Genomic DNA, 22676 nt, shown 5'->3' on the forward strand with positions numbered 1-22676 from the left:
TGTGACACAGTCTTGGTCTATTTATGGCAGAGATGGGGAACCCATGGCCTTCCACATGTTACAGTATTGGACTCCAGCTCTCATCAGCCCCGTCAGCTAGTATGGCCAGTGGTCAGGAATGTTGGGATTTGTAGTCCAGCAACGCCTGGAAGGCAACAGATTCCCTACCCCTGATCTATGGGCTACTTTATAGATTATTTTCAACCAAGATTTTAAAAGTCAAGGTGTAGGTAGGTTCAGAAAAAGAAAAGAAACTTAGGGTACCTTCACGTGTTCTGGAAAAGGCAGATACTCATGTTTCCACTATGTAGTCTTTCCCTGAAACTGGTATGATATTGACGTGAATCTGACTATTCCAAAATGCCTCTGATATAGTTTTTAAGCTCTGTGACAATGAAAATTAGCCCTGGAAGTAACCCATGGGTCTTTCCCCCCCCACCGAAAGAAGTCCAGTTATTTCATATTTGTTTTAATTAACCTGATCTGTATTTGACTCGTTGAGGTCCTCCATTTATTTCAATGGAATGAAAGACTGAAAGTTTAACTTGATGATCAACATGAACATCCCTAAGGAAAAGCGACCTAGATCTTAATATTTACACAAGAAAATAACATTTCAATTACTGTTTAATAACTTGCAAGCATGTGCTTTTAAAACAAAAGGCACCAAGATCTGGTTGCCACTGACAATTGCTATGAAAGTTCTCATAACTGAAAAGTTGTACAAAAGTTTTCAGTCGTATTGTAGAGGCTTACCCGATGTGATGGTCACCAGGATGCCTTGTCCCCAGTGATCAAAAGCATTCCAAATCACCACAGCATCCACGTGTTCACGAGCATGCAGACCATCATCAAAGTCATCAAAAGCATCCGAAATGACACACAGTAATCTATTGCCCAAACTACACTGTTCAGATACTCCTAAAACCCAATACCTTTGGAGTTCATGCTAGAAATAAAGGCTTGATTGAGAGGTTAGATATTTACCTGAGGAGACGGTAACCAGGGTGCCTTGTCCCCAGTAATCAAAATCATACCAGCTGTGGCACAGTCATCTATGCCCCAAACCATTCTGTTCAAATGCTTATGGAAGTGTGCACCCCCAAACCCAACATATGTAGAAATGAAATTTGATTGAAAAGCAAAATACTTACCTGATGTGACAGTAACAAGAGAGCCTTGTCCCCAGTAGTCGAAAGCTCCCCAGTACACAGTAACACTCGCCCTTTAGGGTTCTGCACAAAAATGTATCCACGGAAGCCAGTGTCTGCTTCTTGCTTAAGACCCTGAACAGAACTGGCTATGCCTGGAGACTTCCGGCTGTACATTTTCTGATAGTTACTTTTATGTCCCTTGTTCGAATAGTTAAAATACGGGTTCTATGGTAGAGTGGTATCTAAGCCATGTTGCATCAACACATGGATGAAGTCCAACAACAATAATAAAAAGCAGCAAATAGGCACACGTTTAGGACCTAGGAAGATGCTAGAGCAATGGTTCCCAAACTCCGCCCCCCCCAGACCACTTGAAAACTGCTGATGGTCTTACAGACCACTTAATGATTTGTCTGCCTGTTGCAGCAATTGCAATGTGCTGTGCTAGATGCTGCATGGTTTTTTATGGCATTTTTATTGCTTCTTTGGTTTCTTACGTGGTATTTTATTGTATTACAGTTGCACTCTGTAGAATTCAAACTGAAATACAATATTGCCCTTGAGGTTGGTCTGGAAGTTGCAGCTGGTGCAAAATGTGGTGGTGAGACTGCTCACTGGGGCAGGGTATCGCCAACATGTCACCGTGCTGCTGAAAAAATTGCACTGGCTGCCCATTTACTACTGGGCCAAGTTCAAGGTTCTGGTCTTGGTGTACAAAGCCCTATACAGCTTGGGACCAGGATGCCTGAAAGACCGTCTTACCCCTTATATACCCAGTCAATCACTGCACTCTGCAGGTGAGGGCCTCCTGCAGATACCATCTTATCAGGAGGTCCATTCTGCACAACATAGGAAATGGACCTTTAGTGTGGCAGCACCTACCCTGTGGAATTTGTGCCATCTCTGTTATCTTTTTAGCGCCTATTGAAGACTTTCCTCTTTCAACAAGCATTTGAAGTTGAGACCTATCCCAGTCTGTGTCTTTGTTGGAATTGCTTTTTAATGTTTTTTAAACCTTTTTTCCCTAAACAATATGTTTTTTAACCCATTTTATTTAAAGCTTTTAAAAAAATGTTTTAAAAGTTGTTTTGTTTTAATGTATTTTAAGGTCTGTTTTTATGACGTTTTAGAGTGCTTTTAGTGCTTTTGTTTGCCGCCCTGGGCTCCTGCTGGGAGGAAGGGCAGGATATAAATCATAAGAACATAAGAAGAGCCTGCTGGATCAGGCCAGTGGCCCATCTAGTCCAGCATCCTGTTCTCACAGTGGCTACCCAGGTGCCAAATAAATAAATAAATAAATAAATAAATGAAGGAATAAAAATAGAATTAAAATCAATAATAATGTTTAATGCGGACAGGCCATGGACCACCTGAATGAAGCTCACAGACCACAGGTTGGGAACCACAGGGCTAGAACACATTCCATCCTAAAAAACAGTGACTCATTTTGTGTGTGTCTGCAAAAAAAAAAAATCAGTCTGCATGAACTTATGAAGCTGCAGTGAGGAAAAGGAATATTTTGTTTTACCTGAAGTAACAATGACTGTTGTCTCTTGGCCCGATAATCAAAGGCATCATAGTAGTAACAGTTGTATCTATCCTAACTGGGCCTCTATAAATACTCTGTTTTCCTGGTTTGAATTCATAGATGACACTTGTATCAAATTCAGAATTATTTTGAGCGGTCAATGGATGGGAATGGTCTACTGTGAATTTTTCCCATGATTTTGACTCACTTTTTAAAAGCTTCAAAACAAGGCTGCAATCTTATACACACTTACCTGGGAGTAAGCCCCATTGAACTCTATGGGACTTACTTCTGAGTAGACCTGCATAGGCTTGCACTGTAAGCAGGGTATTTTATTGGACCAACTGTTGTTGTAACGATGCACAGCCTTTCAGGCCAACATAATTTTATGTTTGGCCAACATAATTTATTCCATGAAAATATATATTTTAGTCTATTTCATGGGGCCTAAATAACTGCCAATAAGAGTCCAAAAACGCTTTTCCAGAGTGGCCCTTATTTATGAAGCTAATGGTGAGGGGTAGATGCTTAAGGGCCGGGGTGTGTGTGATTAACCAGTTACAATTGACTGAACTTCAGCTGGTGCCTTTGATTTTAACAATCATCCGTAATGAAAACTGGTTTTTGGGAAGGATCCCAATTAAGTCAGAAAGGAAAAATGGTATATATTTATCTGACATAACTGTGACCAGGGTTGCTTTCCTCCAGTAGGTGAAGTAGTTATGGTACATCATTCAATTTTCATCTGCTAGACATGCAAAACCCCTTTTTAAGCTACTGAATGCATCTGTCCCTAAAATTCTACCACCGAAAACAAGGTTGGTATGATTATGATTATTTAAAAAACCTATTTTGCCCCAGCAGTCAGTGTGCCACATCCATTAATCTCCGACCTCAAGAGATCAGAAACATTGGATTTTGTGAGGAAGCGCTATTAACAGATGCATCAGATGTGATTTTCTTGAGCAAAGGCATCAGATGCTGCTTAGTTTGCTGTGCATTCAACTCATCTTACAAAGACCTAGAAGCAACCTAGGATGAGATTCCTGGAACATGCAGAGGGAATTTTGGTAGATGCCATGTCACCCCTGCAGTCCAGGGGCAGTTGGACCTGCTGAAATTCCTTCCTTTCTCCAAGATTCAGGAGGACCCTGGCGCTCCTGGATTGTATCTGGTCACCCTAAAAAGAGCATTGTGTCATAAGGTGATTGAGAAATAAAGCTTATTATACTTTTAGAAGGATAAAAACAAGGAGAACAAATCATTCTCAGGATTTAAGAAGTAACCAAAACAAAACCACAAAAAGGTTCATGAATGGAGTAAAGAGAATGAACATGATCAAAACAGCAAGCCTCTGACCTGAGGTTTCTCTTCCCCAATAGTCCAGACCCCAGCTACCATAGCTCTTGGGCCCTTCTGTCAAGCTCTGTATTTACTGTAGCTTGCATTTCCTATCCAAACTGGATGTGAGGGCAGGAGATCCATGATGGGATCTCCCCATGGTTTTTAAACAACTGAATAGCAGCTCTCTCTACACACACCCCATGTTCTTTTCCTGATGATGAAGCTGCCATTTGCTCAGAAAGCAACAACTTACAGGTGTCTGTTTCAGATACATTTGAACTCCAACAATCCCCAGCCCTTGAAAATTGCAGAGTGACTCTCTTTGTGCCTTCAGGTTCCCCCTCTCCTGTGTTTCTCCTTAGTCGACTTCCTCAGTTACGCAAAAGATCCTGATAATCTTTGCTGCATTAGCCGCAATATCTTTCTCATGGTTATCTTTGCATTGACAATAATAATTAGGGGATGGTGCTTAGCCTGATTTACCTGTGGTCGCGGTAGGGGTGGACTAATCTGTCAGTTTTTGGATCTCTCATTTTGATTCATTTCTAATTTTTCCAGTCTTAAATTCAATTTTCCACATTTTTGAAGCAACTTTTTAAAAAAAATCCTTATGAAAGTTCTTCAGGATTTTAGTACAAATTTCTCCTAATACACACATTTTTGTATGTTGTTTTGACAAATATACACATTTTTGCAAGTAATTTCCTGTAATATAATGCTTGTTTGTATGTTGTTTTCACTAATATGTGCATTGATATGCACATTTTACGTTAATATATGCATTTCTGTACACAATGCTCGGCTGGAGAACTGCATTGCAAAATTTGGGGAAGCAAGAATTTTGAAGGATGGCTGTGTTTCAGTTCACATATTTTTGAACAGTTTTGAAAAGTACACACTAAAACTGACTTGAATTTCTCCCCCATGCCTAGGTTGCAGAAACTTCTGTTCCTTGGTCCTAGTAGTCAAAATGAGTACAGCTGTTTGTTAAAAACAGGACTTGTTTGCATTGAAAAGATTCCAAGAAATCCTATTCTAAGCAATTTTTGGAAAGTGTGGTAAAGAGGGAAATGATTGTGTATGTAGTGTTGGCAGATAGTGGAGGGATCCAAGTGGGAAGACATGAGAGCCACATGTACCATTGAGGCATTAGATGTGGTAGCAGAAGCCATACTTTTGAAAAGAAGAGGATGAATGAGACCTCCTTTGATCAGTAATGGTCATTGCTGAGTTACTTCAGATATAGCGAAAGTGAACCTTTATAGATATTGTCATTGCATGGTACCGTGATAGATTTCTTGCTATTAATAGCAAGCAATAAATAAATATTTTAAAACATATTTAAGAAGCATCTGGGCATGGTCTGAACAATCTCGCCACAGATTTATCTAGAATTTATCATGCTTCCTTTATTAATTTTTTTTAAGGGGAGGCTCTAAAATGCCTACTTTTTGCCATAGCTTTGTTCTGTGTATATAATATACAGGAAGGAATTTTCCCCCCCTTTTTTGTAAGATAAGGGCCTCATGACTATTTTATTTTGTTTTGAGTCAGCGACAATCATATTTGCATCTGAATCCCATTAGGGTTGAAAGAATCTGTCAGTTTCAGTTTTCTCAGTTTCTAATTTTCCCAATTTTAAATTTGGTTCTCCACATTTCTGCAGCAATTTCCGATTTTTTAATTTTAAAAAATCCTCATGAAAATTCTCAAGCATTTTAGTGTGAATTTCCCCAAATGAACATATTTTAGTGTGCAGTTTTGACTAATTACACATTCTTACAAGCAGTTTTTTCCTAATACATTTTATTTGTTATTTTCACTATGTTCATTTTTATGGACATATTTCCCCAATATATGCATTTCTATGGACATTGTTTGGCTGGAGAATTCAGATAATGCGAATTTCGAAGGATGGCTGTGGTTTGGTTCTCATATTGTTTTGCAAAGTTCAAATTTGATAGATTTGGCTTTAAATATGAACTGAATCAAATTTCTTCCCCATCCCTGATCCTAATATATGCATTAGTATGAAGGGTGGCTTAAAAGTATAACAAATGCATAAATAATTGGCTTATTGCATCAAATGTAAACTACTTCAATGAAAATGTCATCACAGCTTTTGGAATTGTCTTTATTTCCTTAGAACAACAGAACAAAAACTTGTGTATTTTGGTGTTATCATAATAATGCTTCTCCCGCCCTTCCATTGTTGAATTTTTGAAAAGTTTCAGATTTCTGAGAGGAACATACTCCAATTGTTGAGAAATCTGAAATTCATCAGATGTAGGTCAGGATCTAAACAGCTAATGCTATCCATCTGAAGGGAGATGTTGGACTGGAGTTCTTCCATCAGCAGATCCCCTTGCCACGCCGCATAAAAAACTGAATTTGAAACTGTTATTTGCAAAAACTGACATTCAAAAGCAGTTTATGATATGGGATGTGTGTATGATAGGTGTGTACATTGCCAAAAATCCCACTGGTATTCTTAAGCCCTCAGGGGTCGTTGCTCTTTTGAACCTAGCCAGAATGTTATGGGAAATAATACCCCAGATGAAACTGAGAAGGATGTTTGCCTCCATCAGAATTCAGGAGTGCTGGATTTTGCTTGCAAGCTACTCATGTACCACATTTTGCCTTCCCAACTCACCAGGAAGTTGGTTGGGATTTAACTATCTACTGCTGTTGAATTAGAAAGTGCGTGTGTGTGTAAAAGGTTTTTGTGTGAAGACAGATAAATATTTGCTGCATTCAGAGTAGGAATGGACAAATCTGTCAATTTTGGTTTTTCTCTGTTTATCATTTTTCTAATCTGAATTCAGTTCACCGCATTTCCATACCGGTTTGCATTTTTTTTAAAAAACAACAACTCCTCATGAAAATTCCAAAATGAATTGCTTCTAATATTTGCTTTTTTGTGGAATTTTGCCTCACATACGCATTTTTGCAAAGTAATTTCCCCTTATGCGTATGTTGTATGTTATTTTACTCTAGTACATACATTTTTGTACACATTATTTGCAAAGCTCAGGGAAGTGTAAATTTCAAGGAATACCAGTGTTTCGGTTTGGATAATGTTTTGGGAAGTGGAAGTTCCTTCCCTAATTTTAAGGCATTTGTTTTCACAGAACACAGTAGAAAGCACTTCCACTATGTTGCAATGTATATGATTTTGTCAAAAGTTTACACTCTAAACGATATAAATCTCTGCAGAGTTCCTTTGTGCACATGGAGGTCTGCATGGCCAGGTGCTCTCCCATTCTCTTCAATATCAGAGGATGTTCCATTGTGCCCAAGCACTGCATACAGCACAGCCCACTGGAGAGTTTTCAGAGTTCTTTGTACGTACCGAAGTGAGTCATTTAGGTGCACTGAAACTGCTTTGTGAAGAAATGCCCTTTACATGTGGGAAAATAATGGCCTCCAATAATAGGCAACCCTCACCTCAGTATATTTAGCCCTCCAATAAATACATTATTTATTTTACATTTATATTCTACTTATCCTCCAAGGAGTTCAGGGTGATGTACATGGTCTTTCCACTTCCCCATGTTGTCATCACAATAACCCTGTGAGGTAGGTTAGGCTGAGAGAAAGTGATTGGCACTAGGTTAGACAAATTTATGGAAGAAAAGCCTAAATAGAATCTCCTTGTGCAGAGGCAAGGGTACTCTGACAACGAGATATTGAGCTGAATGCTCCTCACTTTCAGGGACTGCTTGTGAACTTCCAAATATATCTTGTTTGCCACTACTCAAAGCAAAATGTTAGGTTAAGGTTGACAAGGTACCTGAGTACCTTGATTTGACAAGGCACTTCTTATGTTCGTGTGCATCTTAATTAAATATATTTATTTAAAAAATCACAACCACTCTTCATCTAGACAGATCCCATGTCAGGGTAGGCAAATGGAACATATTCAGAGGCAATATTTCTTGGAGCCCCAGATGCCCCTTCCCTCCTTTCACCCTGCTTCTGAACTTCCAGAGATCACCTGCTTGGCTGATTATTGTAAACAGAATGTTGGAATGGATCTTTGCTGGATCCAGCAGTTCTTCTGTTCTTACGGTCACCCACAATATCCAGAAGACGACAAAAGTCATCTGTATTGCACCACAGATGGAATTAGATTAAGGTTGACAAGGTTTACTCTTTTTGTCTCCAAAAGGGTTTTTGTATGGGAATGTACCACTGTGAGGTCCCCCCCATCCACAATGGGTGAAGCCTTGACAAAAACTGTTTCCTCTCAGTGTGTAAGAATTCTTTAATGTAAACATGATTGTGGGCATCCTGGCCCTACTGATATGCACCAGCTGTGATGGAGACTCAGCTGTGCCAGATTAGTATGCTCAATTTCTTGGCAGACTTTGGCTGCAGTCCATCAGCTGTAGGGTTGCCCCCAGGTTCAATCCCTGAGACTGATCTTGTATCTTTAGGAGAAGAGAAAGTCAGCCAAGTGCAGGTGTTCTTACAACCCTGTAATGGGAAAAACCACAAGGTGGAATTCTCCCTCCCCCCTGCACAACTTTTAAAGATACAGAAGACCTCTTGGAGGCTGGGCCTTTAAAAGTTGTGCAGGGGGAAGGGACAATTTCACCTTGTGGTTTTTCCTATTACAGGGTTGCAAGAACACCTGCACTTGGTTGACTTTCTTCTCCTAAAGATACAGGATCCGTCTCAGGGATTGAACCTGGCAACCCTAATCAGCTGTGACTTTTAATAATCATTCACTCTCTGAAGATGTTCTGTTGCCCACAAGCAATGTCTTTTATTTCACCCTTTTATCAGGGTGCCCTCTAGCTAGTGTCTTGCTGTGACATATACCACAGCAAAACCATGTTTGAGCTTCTCAGATTGCCTTAATGGCGGTGTTAAACTTCAGGCTGGATCAGTGATGGATGGGAGAATATCTGCTTTAATCTTTCTCTCCCTTGCAACAAACATGGTCCTGTGGGCCAGCCTACCAGTGCACATGGGATCAACCATGTTGTAAAACCGCCCAGAGAATTTTGGCTATGGGGCGGTATACAAATGTAATAAATAAAATAAAATAAATAAACCATTAAGGCTCTATCGCTAGACATTGACATGGGAGCCAGATTTCAGCTGTGATGCTTTCTCCCATGTAAGTGGGGCTAGGATTGCAGCCTAAGAAATTAAGGCTGCATTTCTACACACACTTACTTGGGAGTTCCACTGAATTGAGTGCTTACTTATGAGTAGAACTGCATAAGATTGTATTCTAAAGCCAATTTCTGTTGTTGTAAGGATGTATCAGATTGCTCTGGAAGTAAATACATGCTATTAAAAGCTATCTTTGCAGGCTTGACTTAGGCATTTGATATTATGGGAGAGAAGTAAATATCCCCTGCCCTCATTACCCCAGATCAGGAGATTCTTAAGCGTGGTGGTCTCTACTAACTGGCCTAGACCTGGGCTGCCTTTCCTGCACAGGTTTTCCTAGATTGCTGAACAGCTTCTCCCAGCCTCATTCAAATAAAAGAGGCCATTCATGCACTCCTATAGAAAGACAGTTCCCCCTCTGCACCCTGACTATAGGGTAGCTGTTTGCACATCACACCCTAAAAAGAGGATACATTTTGGCATGAACTTTGCATGTGCTGATTTATATGTATGGCTACAATGAAATAATTTCTATAATTTTATCAGAAATATAATATATCTCACCATCGTGGGAAGACTGTGACCATTGTCACTCATGTGCTTGTCCAGTCTGATGTGCAGGTGGTAAATTTGATGGGCAAATTCAAGGTCCCTGCTCCCCTGTCTTAGGGATCTTTGCTTTTAAAACAGACTTTAATAAGATAAATAAATAAAGGCCACCCTACCACATTTGCTTAACATGGACCAAGCTTTTAATAAGCTGCTGATGTAAATGAGGGCAGTTACCGTGATGTTTGGCACTCAGCGCCTTTTTCAAAGGGGCAGATGAGTGGACAGAATAGTTCAGTGGTAGAGTTGCATCAGAATGAATTGTGTGTATTATTCTTTTCAGAGGGTTATCTTGGGATGATGATGTCAACAAAGACCTGACTTTGGCATGCCATTATTAAAGGGGAGGTTTTGGTGGCTTCAGAAGAGGGCATCCTTTTTTTCTGCACACATCCCAGCAAGCAGTTTTTGTTCTGGGATGTCATTCTGTGGCCGCTATATCTTCCCACAATGGCTTGTATTGTCTTGGATGTGTCTGTATTATTGTAGTCCCAAAAGATGAATTCTGCCCTAGAAATTAACAAATACATGTTGGAGAAATTTCTCTGTCCTTCACATGGCTATTTTCTCTTGACTTATAAAATAAATCATTCTCTTCATCATCCACAATTCCATGCGTGTGGAGATTTAGCATCTCCAGAATCATAGCTTTTTAAAAAGGGCACGTTTCTCGCCCTTGGGACTGTAAAAGTACAACTGAACGTGCAATATGAGCAGTGCACAAAGAAATCTCAGAAGTAGCTAGGGTGGGATTGTGGAGGGCTAGGGGAGGGAAGCAAGATTTTCAGAAGTCATGTAGCTGAATCTGAGTGCTTTGGATAGTTCCAGTCCCCCTGATGAGTAGCAGCAGAAGGATAACTTATGCAAAATGACACAGCTGGCATAGCACTGTCGGGAGGAGAGCCTGGCTGGGAGTCCAGGGTCTGTGAGTTAAACTCCATGCTCGTGTCTCCTGAGTGTAAAGGGCCAGGTAAAGATCACTCCCACAGTGAGTGGCTCAGGGGTTACGTGCCCTGCCACCTGTGCAGCCGTGGGCAAGCTGCACTGTCCAAAGGAGCCCAGTTGTGGACAGGGAAGGGGCTGGCTTGTGCAGCTGTGACAAGCTAAGCAGGCCCTAACCAGCTGGGGAGGACTAGCCTCAGAGAGAGGCAATGGTAACCCCCCTCTGAATATGGCTTACTATGAAATCCCTGTTCATAGGGTAGCCATAAGTCGGGATCGACTTGAAGGCAGTCCATTTCCATTTCCATGCAAGATGACGACATTTGCACCATAGCATTTGGTGTAGAATTTTGTAGAAAGAAACAAGTTAGTAAATAAAGCACTTCAGAAGAATAGCTGAAATCAGGGTGGTGGTGGTGGTGGGGAAGAGAGTCTTAACTCTATAGTCTCCAGTCACTCGAAATATTGGACTGCCCTTCCTAGTTAAGATGCTTTCATTGCATGAAAGCTCAAGGGAAAGCTACTTGGTGGTGACTTTTCCACCTCATAAATGGTTGGTTGAACTTAGAAACATAGGAAACTGCCACTCATCCATCTAGCTCAGTATTGTCTACCCTGGTTGACAGCAGCTCTCCAGGGTTTTAGATGGAATCTCTCCCAGCCCTGCCTGGAGATACCAGGGATTGAGCCTGCATGCCAAGCAGATGTGCTGCCACTGACCTATGGCCCTTCCCTGACTTGCCCCACAGCCCCATTCCGTAATCTCCGGTGTCCATTTAGTTGATCTCAAGAAGGCTGAGAGGAGGTTCTCTCTTTCTGTTGCCCCTCCCCCAAGCTTTCAGCATTACATTCTTTTATTTCCTTCATCTCCTCTCCTCAACCAACCGCAGGGCCTTTGCCAGCTTCAAATGTGGGAGGAAGCAGAAATAGAACAGGCTTCCTGTCCAGAGTTAATTTTGGACCCCGAGAAAGGGGGTGGGGGAGAGAGATGGCTCTTTTATTCCCTAGCACCTTCTCTGAGGGCTTCTTTGGTGTTAAAGCTGGCTTCGACTATCCAGAGAAGCCACGACAGTCAAGGCGGACATGGAATATTTTGAGATAAAGAAGTAAGGCGGAGGCAGAAGGGAGCAAGAAATAGAGTGCTCAGTGTGGAGTTAAGTGGGAAGTTACAATAAATAGATATTTATGAGAAGAGATACAGAGGAGAGATGAAGAGGTAGCTGAAGGGTTTTTTTCCTTTTGGAAATATTCATATTAATACTGATATTTTGAAAGGAAATATCAATATTTTGAAAGGAAATGCTGACAAATTAAAAGGAAATATCGATAAATGGAAGACCCTATCAATACAAATATCAATAGTAATATCAGTATTTTAGATATGGTTTTTTTTTTTTACGAAAACAAATCCATTTTTGAAAATAGACATGGAAAGTCACTACATAAAAATCCAATCCGCAGCAATAGCGAATGTGAATTAATGGAAAAGTACCAATTGGGTGGAATTCTTGCTCATCCCTAATAGAGGGGTATACATGTGTTGTTGTTTATTATGATGAATATGTTGTTGAGAGGGAGTGTGAATCTGTCCCTTGATGGCTTTGCAAAATAATGAAAGCTGAATTCCAGCGTTCTCTTGCTTTGTGAGATGAGAGACTAACCAACCTCAGCTTGCACTTGGAGGACTGCAGGTCTATAAGCAGGTGAGGTGCCTCTATTGTCCTTCTGTTCTCTATTTGATCCTCGCTAGTTTGTATATACATGTACATATATATGGATGCTCCCTCCATTCTTTGAAATCTCAGGTGCATTCCGAGTCTGAAATCCATTTTCCTGAAGTCTACGCTGGGATCATTCATTGTACTCATGCCTCATTGGTGCAGAGCTTGGAAAAGTTACTTTTTTGAACTACAACTCCCATCAGCCCCAGCCGTGCTGGCTGGGGCTGATGGGAGTTGTAGTTCAAAAAAGTAACTTTTCCAAGCTCTGCATTGGTGTTAATGGGCCTAACATCAAAGCAATTGGTTGGATCCAGAGGAAGTTAGTAACAATGAAAGGAGCCTTCCCCAACCTGGTGCCCTTCAGATGTTTTGGACTACAAATTGCAGGGAAAGGGCAATGTTTAGCATCATCAGGCAGGCCGATATCCCTGGTCTCTGTCTCCTTTTTGATCCCACTCTGCATTTTCTAGATTATCACCATCCTACAGTTTACTCTTGGTATTTGTATGAGTAGAAATCACTGTGCCTGGTGTGTCCACAATGATACCAACCCTCACAAAAAAAGATAACCCTCTGCTCTGGACCATAGCCTGTAATATCCACTGAGACACTAAGACCAAGTGGAAGGGATGGGTCAAGGCAGACGTCATTCCTTATGATCAATTGACAGGCAGATAAATGTGCACGTTCATTTATAAATTATTTTAATTTTATCGTTATATTTATATCCCACTTTTCCTCCAGGGAGCTCAAGGTGGCATACAAACATGGTTCCTCCAATTTTATCCTCACAACAATCCTGTGAGGTAGGTTAGGCTAAGAGAGAGTGACTAGCCCAGAGACACCCAGTGAGCTTTGTGGCCAAGCGAGATTTGAACCCTGAGCTCCCAGGTTCCAATCTGACACTCTATCCACTACATCATACTGGCTCTCCATATATTATATATTGTAATACAAGATATATATTACCTACATTCATGTATGGATTTCCATATCATCATTTCCCAGTCATGTTTTTTTTAAAAATGCCAAAAGGTCCTCTGAGAGGACTGGGTCTTCTTTTCATTTCCTTTGCTTTTCCTTCTTTATTTTCCTGCTGTTTTTGATAATGGGATTTTTTTTAATATGTTGGAATTTAGAATTCTATATTTAAAACAATAACATCCATTACTTTAAACCACACAAAAATATATTATTCATAAAACTGTACGTGGTTCTCAATCCGCCTGTTTTGCTTTGATTTGTTTGCAGTCCAGGCAGTAAGTCAGTCAGCAAAAAGAGGAGGCTCAATAACAGGGCCGGTTCTAAAGGGCGGCCAGGTTGGGCACTGGCTCGAGGGCCCCGGAGCCACAGGAGCTCCTGAGGGGCCCTCTGCTCCCCTTCCACGATCCGCGGCAGGAGCTGCGGAGTGCAGGATAGGAGCCACCCGCCATGCCCACCATCCCCCCGCTTCACCTACCTTGCTCTGCTTTTCTTTGTGGTTGCGCGCGCGTTGGACGCACAGGGTTGCCATCAATTAAGATGGCAGCCGAGGTTTCAGTAAAGGACTGAAGCCTCTGCCACCATCTTGGTTGATAGCAGCAATGCGCACATTGCGTACCATCAACCAAGATGGCAGTAGAGGCTTCAGGCCCTTACGAAAACCTCAGCCGCCATCTTGTTTGATGGCAACCCTGTACGTGCTGCGCGCGCAGCCGCAAAGAACAACAGAGCAAGGTAGGTGAGGGGGGGATGGCGGGCATGGCGGGCGGCTTGGCGGATGGCTCAAAAGCTTTGGACTGTCTTGTGATATGTAGCACGGCTCCTGCCATGGATTGCGGAAGGGGAGCGGAGGGGCCCGGGGCAGGCTGATGCCCAAAGGCCCCGGCATACCTGGAGCTGGCCCTGATTGGATGCAGTTATACACTGGTAAGTGCCTATGGTAAGCTGTATTTAGGGGCAGTAAGGGCAGCAAAAAAACAATATTTTGCTTTCACTATCAAATCATCACTCTGCCACCCAGCGGAGCTCTTCAGAATTGTCCGGGGGCTATTACACTCTGGCCCCAGGGACATGGTAGAAGCATCTGAGGCCCGCTGTAATGAATTTGCTAGGCACATCCAGGACAAAATCTCTAGCATCCCCCAGGACTTAGACTCCAGTGTTATAGCAGGTGAATCAAGCGAGGTATCCAGAGCACAGCCTTGTCCCAATTTCTTGGGTGAGTTTCAGTTGGTGCAGCTTGAGGACGTTGACAAGGTGCTTGGACAGGTTCGTGCAACCACTTCTGTGCTGGATCCTTGCCCTTCTTGGCTAATAAAAGCTAGCAGGGATGGAACAGCCAGCTGGGCCAGGGAGGTGATTAATGCCTCTCTGCGAGAGGGGGTGGTCCCTGGCTGCCTGAAAGAGGCAGTAGTGAGACCACTCCTGAAGAAACCCTCCCTGGACCCAATTTTTTTTAATAACTATAGGCCGGTAGCAAATGTTCCATTCCTGGGCAAGGTCCTTGAACAAGTGGTTGCAGGCCAGCTCCAGACACTCTTGAATGAGACCGATTATCTGGATCCATATCAGTCGGGTTTCAGGCCTGGTTTTGGCACAGAAACAGCCTTGGTCACCCTATATGATGACCTTTGTTGGGAGAGAGACAGGGGGAGTGTGACTCTGCTGATTCTCCTTGATCTCTCAGCAGCTTTCGATACCATCGACCATGGTATCCTTCTGGGGAGACTAGCTGAGTTGGGAGTGGGAGGTACTGCATTGCGGTGGTTCCACTCCTACTTGGCAGGTAGCCTCCAGAAGGTGGTGCTTGGGGACCAGACGGTCCGAACATATAAAACCAATTCTGGCCCACTTGCACTGGCTGCCTTTATGTTTCCGAGCTCAATTCAAGGTGCTGGTATTGACCTATAAAGCCTTACACGGCTTGGGACCACAATACCTGATGGAACGCCTCTCTCGATACGAACCCACCTGTACACTGTTCCAGATCAAAGGGCCTCCTCCGGGTGCCTACTCCGAGGGAAGCTCGGAGAATGGCAACAAGGGAGAGGGCCTTCTCAGTGGTGGCCCCTAAATTATGATTTTATTGACGAGGTGCACCTGGCGCCAACACTGTTGTCTCTTCAACACCAGGTCAAGACTTTCCTCTTCTCCCAGGCATTTTAGCATGTGTTCTATATTGTTTTAAATTTTTAAATTGTGTTTTTAAATTGTTTTTAAAAGATGTATTTTAAATTGTATTTGTTTTTAGTTGTTGTAAACCGCCCAGAGAGCTTCGGCTATGGGGCGGTATACAAGTTTAATAAATAAACAAATAAATAAATAAATAAAGTATGATAACCTCAGTTTCATCATTTTAGCTTCTAGTGATAGTTCTGGTTTAATTTGTTCTAACACCCAACCATTTGTCTTTTTTGCAGTCCATGGTATGCGCAAAGCTCTGCTCCAACACCACATTTCAAATGAGTTGATTTTTCTCTTATCCGCTTTTTTCACTGTCCAACTTTCACATCCATACATAGAGATTGGGAATACCATGGTCTGAATGATCCTGACTTTAGTGTTCAGTGATACGTCTTTGCATTTGAGGACCTTTTCTAGTTCTCTCACAGTTGCCCTCCCCAGTCCAACCTTCTTCTGATTTCTTGACTATTGTCTCCATTTTGGTTAATGTCTCTGCCAAGGTATTAATAGTCCTTGACAAGTTCAGTGTTCTCATTGTCTTTTTTTTTTCCAATTAATTTTTATTCAAATTTTCAAAACCAAAACAATACAAAAAGAAAAAACACAAATCAATAACTAATACAATAAAAAAAGAAAAAAAATATAAAAATATTGACTTCCGATTTGTCGTAGTTCAGCTATAAATCTATAATATATAACAAGCCTGTCTCCTAATATATTATAAAATCACCTTCCTCCAGCGGTTATCTTAATTGGTTTCAAATCTCATTAACATCATATCATTTTATTCTTCCACAAAAAGTCAAAGAGAAGTTTCCAATCCTTGAGATATATGTCCATCATTTTTTTTTCTAGATAAACATGTCAATTAATCCGGCTCATCAAGTCTACTAAGTCCAGTAATTTCAAATCGCTCTTCTTCCATTATCCGTATTGGTTCCATCTTCCATCTTCCATCTTTACGCACCCAATAATCTTGCTGTCATAGTCATATAATAAGAGTCTGATAGGAATTTCCTTTTTCACAGATATTTTCTTGCCATCAATTCCGAACGTATCACTGAAGTATTGTTGCAAAGCCGCATCTCTGTTCCTCTTTTTTACATGATACACTAGCACATCTCTTGAAGATTTTTCCATTGACACAAAGCAGGGATTAATTCTGTTAGCTTTCTCCATTTCAAGTTCCATCAAATCCTTCCAGTCCAGGAATTTTTTTGAACCGATAATATCTTTATCTCCAATCTCTTCAATTCCTTCAGGGACAGCGCTGAGTTCCAAACTGTAATATTTGTCTCCAGGATCCATCACAGCCAGGAAATCCAAATCTTTTTCCATGTCCATATTTAATCCAATCTCCATAGTTTGAACCTTGCCTTTAATTTCTCTTTCATCCTTTTTTGGTTTTCCAGATCTATCTTTATTCTCCTTTCTCATAGAATCCTGAATTTCTTTCAACTCCTGTCTCATTTCGTCAAATTCAATTCTCAACGCTTGACTATTATTTCTCAGTTCTTGTTTTATTGACTTAATCCCATTCATTATTTTCTGAAACATGTCTAAAGATAAAGTCCCTTCTTGTACATCCATGATCTTCTTAATTGTCATTCTTAAAGCCAAAGGAACAAAACTCCTTCAATTTTCAATGTCCCAAGCAAAGAGCAGTTTATTTCTTTATCCAGTTACAAAGGAGTTAATCTTTCAAACCAACTGGCGTCACACTCTAGACAGCCCTTATCTCTTATATGCCCAGAAGTGCAAAAACAGCTTTAGTTCACAGCGTCCAAATAAGTAGTAGCAGAAAGGATGAGCAGATTCGTCAAAAAAAAAAGTAGATCAGAAAAAATAGTCCCAGACATATATTACACAAAAGTCTTATAAATCAAAAAGATTTTTCTTTTCTCTTCCAATCAGAAACCCCTCATCCGTTGTAATCTTTATAATGCTATTTTCCATGTCAGCTTTTTGCAATAAAAAATAGGCTATTTTTATTTTCTTCCCCCTTAGTTCCGTGAGTAAAAGAGAAGGAAAGTTTTGACTCACCCAGGTTTTCTTAATTGCTGGTTCTTTGACAAATCTCTTTAGCTGTATAGATAAGAAAGTAATAAGCATAGACAGGAGAATGCTTGCCTGTTAGTCCGTTTTTCTTTAAAGAAAAAAAAATGGGTCACTTATTCAGCTGAGCTAGCTAGAAATCCTCACTCCGTCCGAGCTGCTGGAAGACCTTCTTTCACAGACAATTCTGACGAATTCCAGTCTCCAACAATCACAACAAAGCTGTGTGGGAAATCTCACGTTTCTTCCTTATCCGGAAGAAATTATCCCCAGTCAAAAAAGACCCTTCTGACTGGATTTAAAACTGAAAAAGTTTCATCCAAGACGGGAGCCCGTCTCAGAGGCTGCACAGGCGGAGGGATCCTCCTGGGAAGTCAGTGTTCTCATTGTCAACTTTAAAGTTACATACATTTTCAGTTGTCATTACTTTAGTCTTTTTGACATTTAGCTGTAGTCCTGCTTTTGTGCTTTCCTCTTTAACTTTCATCACCATTCATTTCAAATCATTACTGGTTTCCGCTAGTAGTATGGTATTGTCTGCATATTTTAAATTATTGATATTTCTCCCTCCAGTTTTCACACCTCCTTTGTCTTGGTCCAATCCTGCTTTCCGTATGATAAGTTCTGCATATAGATTAAACAGGTTGATAAAATACACCCCTGTCTCACACCCTTTCCGATGGGGAACTAATCAGTTTCTCCATATTCTGTCCTTACAGTAGCCTCTTGTCCAGAGTATAGGTTGCACATCAGGACAATCAGATGCTGTGGCACCCCTTTTCTTTTAAAGCGTTCCATAGTTTTTCATGATCTACACAATCAAATGCTTTGATGTAATCTATAAAGCACAGGGTGATTTTCTTCTGAAATTCCTTGGTCTGTTCCATTTCCAACGTATGTTTTCAATATGATCCCTGGTGCCTCTTCCCTTTCTAAATCCAGCTTGGACAACTGGCATTTCTCGCTCTATATATGGTAAAAGCCTTTGTTATAGAATCTTGAGCATTGCTTTACTTGCATGGGATATTAAGGCAATAGTTCAATAATTACTGCATTCCCTGGGATCCCCTTTCTTTGGAATTGGGATGTATATTGAACGCTTCCAGTCTGTGGTCCATTGTTTAGTTTTCCATATTTGTTGACAATTTTTTGTCAAAATTTGAACAGGTTCAGTCTCAGTAGCTTGCAGCAATTCTATTGGTATGCCATCTGTTCCTGGTGATTTGTTTCTTCCAAGTATTTTAAGAGCAGATTTCACCTCACATTCTAAAATTTCTGGTTTTTCATCATACAGTTCCTCCATGAATGAATCTATCATCCTTGCATCTCTTTTATAGAGTTCTTTAGTGTATTGCTTTCTTCTTCCTTTTATTTTATCTCGGTCAGTCAGTGTGTTCCCCTGTTGATTATTCAATATCCCTATTCTTGGTTTAAATTTCCCTTTCATTTCTCTAATCTTTTGGATCAGGGCTCTTGTTCTACCCTTTTAGTTGTCCTCTTCTATTTCTATACAGTAACTATTATAATAGTTCTCTTTGTCCCTACATACTAGTCACTGTATTGTTGCATTTAGGGTTCTGACTGTGTTTCTATCTCCTTTTGCTTTTGCTTTCCTTCTCTCTTTAACCATTTGAAGAGTTTCTTCAGTCTTGAGGTCTTTCTCTCTTTTTAACTAGAGGTATTGTCTTTTTGCATTCTTCCCTGATAACATCTCTGACTTCGTTTCATAGTTCTTCTGGTTCTCTGTCGACTAAATTTAAAGCCTCAAACCTGTTCCTTATTTGATCTTTATATTCTTCTGGGATGTTATTTAAGTTGTATTTTGGCATTATGATTGCGTTGTTGGTCTTCTTTAGCTTTACTCTGATTTTCGATACGGCCATGATCTGTACCGCAATCTGCTCCTGGTCTTGTTTTTGCAGAAAGTATGGAACTTCTCCATCTTCTGCTACCTATTATATAATCAATGTGATTCCTATATTGACCATTTGGTGATGTCCACGTGTACAGTAGTCTTTTTGGTTGCTCAAAAAATGTGTTTGCAAGAAACAAATTATTGGCTTCACGGAATTCAACAAATCTTTCTCCTGCTTCATTTCTATCTCCTAAGCCCCATTTCCCCACAATTCCTAGTTCTTCTTTGTTTCCTACTTTTGCATTCCAGTCCCCCATGATTATCAGCACATCTTGTTTTGTGTGATCAATTTCTTCCTGTACTTCTGCGTAAAATCTTTCCAGTTCATCTTCTGCTTTTGCTGTTGAAGCATAGCCTGGGATGATGGTTATGTTAATAGTTTCCCATTAAATCTCATTGATATCACTATCTCAGACCTTGTGTTATAGCTCCTAATTGCTTTTGCTACATCACTTCTCACTATTAAAGCAACCCTGTTGCTTCTTAATTTCTCATTTCCTGCATAAAATATTTTGTAGTTGCCTGACTGAAAATGTCCAATTCCCATCCATTTTAATTCACTCACACCAAGTATTGTAATATTGATGCATATTTTAAGACCTGCTCCATGCATAAGGCAGAGTGAAATGGTAAAGTGTTAAGATGGCACACTTGACCATATCAAGCATTCTTCTTGTGGGCTGCCTGGAGGCATCTGGCAGGCCACTGATATGCACAGATTGCTTGGCTAGGTGGACCTTTGATCCATCATGCATGACAATTCTTGTGTTATCATGCTCTGCAGACAAGCTACTCCAGTGAGGTTCCTGGGTTTGACAACTTCATCCAATTGGCTTAAAGCCACACTTTGTTTAGCCCTAACAGGGCCTCCTTCAACCAATTGGTTCTCCTGTTTTTCTGGACAGCTCCTCCCTGCTGGGTTTGTCATCTTTCCATTTGGGTTCACCAGCTTTGGGACCTGCTAGATGACTTTCACAAAGTAGTGGATGAATGCATGGTAAAGGAAAGAAGGGGAAGGGCTTTAGCTTAGTGGTAGAGCATCTGCCTTGCGTTCGCAAGGCCCCAGGATCAATCCCCAGCATCTCCAGATATTCCCCTCAAAGAGCTATAGTTCCCAGGATGGTTTAACAGTCAATCACTCTTCTCAGGGAACTCTGGGAATTGTAGCTGTGTGAGAGGAATAGGGGCTTCCTAACTCTAGGCAAGACCTTAACAAAGTACAGTTCCCAGGATGCTTTGGGGGAAGTCATGGCTGTTAAAGTAGTATAATACTACTTTAAATTTAATGTGCAGATGTGACTTAAGTTGCAGTAGAATGTGTTCTCTGACAGCGCATGATGGATTTCAAAGGACTAGGGGATGATTGCAATGAAGAGTTGAATCATATGCCAACCTGAACAAAGGACCTGGCTGTGTAAGATCGTCTTTGCTTGTGGGCAGTCCAAGAACTTTTTGTGTGGAGATGTTACACTGTAGCTGTTATAGTCTCACACAACAGCTTCCTCTAGTGCAAAAACCTCTATCAAAACATAAGTTGGAGAAGGATCTGTTGGAATAAGCAAGTTTGCATGCCGCCAGTTTGATAGGGAGATATTCCCTCTAACCAGTGTTGGGGATATCTCTGTATTAAAAGGTGGGGTTATTTACCTTCTTCTTCCTCCTCCTTTGTCTGGGGACATTGATCCCTTTTGCATATTCTCCATTAACCTCTAGCAGAGGGAGCAGGCAGACACTCCTTCCAGGAGCATCCTCACCAAGGACTGAAAATGGACTGAGACTACAGATTATTTCTGTCTCAGCTAGAGCCTATGTTTTCTTAAACATATGAAGGTTGTGAGTAAATATTCTTTTATTCCTTTTACCTAAGAAGACTGTCTCTGTTGATTTATTTGATTAACTAGTATGTCTGAGAGAAGGTGTGGGACTGGTTATTCCCAAATCCGCTGTTGCATTTATACTTTGCTAAGAAATAGGACTACATATTGTTCCTATTTCATTTAGCCAAACAGGATCATTATGGATGTTAGGGGAAGGTGTCTGGTATTCTGCAAACCACATATGGCAAATTCTGAAATGGAAATAAATTCTGCCTAAAAGCAAAATGGGCAAACCTTTGCCTGTCTTCCTGGCACTGTTCTTTCTCCCATTTTATAGCATTGGCAGGGGCGTGTGCTGTCCACATTTCCATGCCAGCAGTGAATTTGGAATTTAGCATTTGTGAATTTCAGTTTATTTAAAAAAACAGTCGAATGTTAGACTTTTATGAATGTGACAGTAGGCTCAAAAATCTGAGGACAAGCTTGGGCAAAGCTTGTAGCAGAACTTGAGTGACCTGAGTAGCCCTGTCTCAGCTCATAACAGAAGCAGTTCAAATTATATCAAACTGCTAAATTTGCATCATTATATTTGGTGCAGTATACAGGCCAGTATAAAAGCTGAAATAAGGGTAGAAAAAAAGGAGAAGGTTGGCAGTCGAGTGCAGTGCTCGGAATGAATCAGTTCAGTTATATAAATTTCACTGAATTAGTTCAAAAATTTCTGAACTACACCTGAAAGAAGTTCCCGTAATTGCTGGGTGAAGTGAATGTGAATTAAGCTCATTTTGGCTTAGAACTTTGAACAATTTCTAGTTCATCTTCAAGTTAATTCTCTTACATGTGTTTTTATGGTTTAGATTCTTTGGGTCTTTAAGTTTAAAGATCACAATTGTTGAGAAAAATAAATTATACTATTTACATTCTACTGTGTGTGTGTGCTTTGATGTTTTCTTAGTCTTCTTATTTTATACTCCAGGACAGCAGCATGTATCATTCTGAATGTTGGTTTGCTTTTCTTTTTACAGAGGATCATTTGGATGAACTTGAACTGAACTGTAAAGGGAGAAACATGAACTGGAATTTATTTCTTTTTGGACAAGTTTTTGAAATGGACTTTCCAAGCTCCGGTAGAGTGTTCCCAGCTTGCCATCAGTTAATCCCAAGGGACTGATTTCCCTAGGTTAATTGTCCTCATTGTGTGAAATTTCAGGGGAAAAAAGCTTTGTGGTTTATGTTTTCCACCCCAACAATGGTTGTATGAATTGCCCCAGAGTTTTCATTTTGCAAACCTGAGTGTCC

This window comes from Rhineura floridana, chromosome 11 (genome assembly GCF_030035675.1).
Source record: "Rhineura floridana isolate rRhiFlo1 chromosome 11, rRhiFlo1.hap2, whole genome shotgun sequence".
NCBI lineage: Eukaryota > Metazoa > Chordata > Lepidosauria > Squamata > Rhineuridae > Rhineura > Rhineura floridana.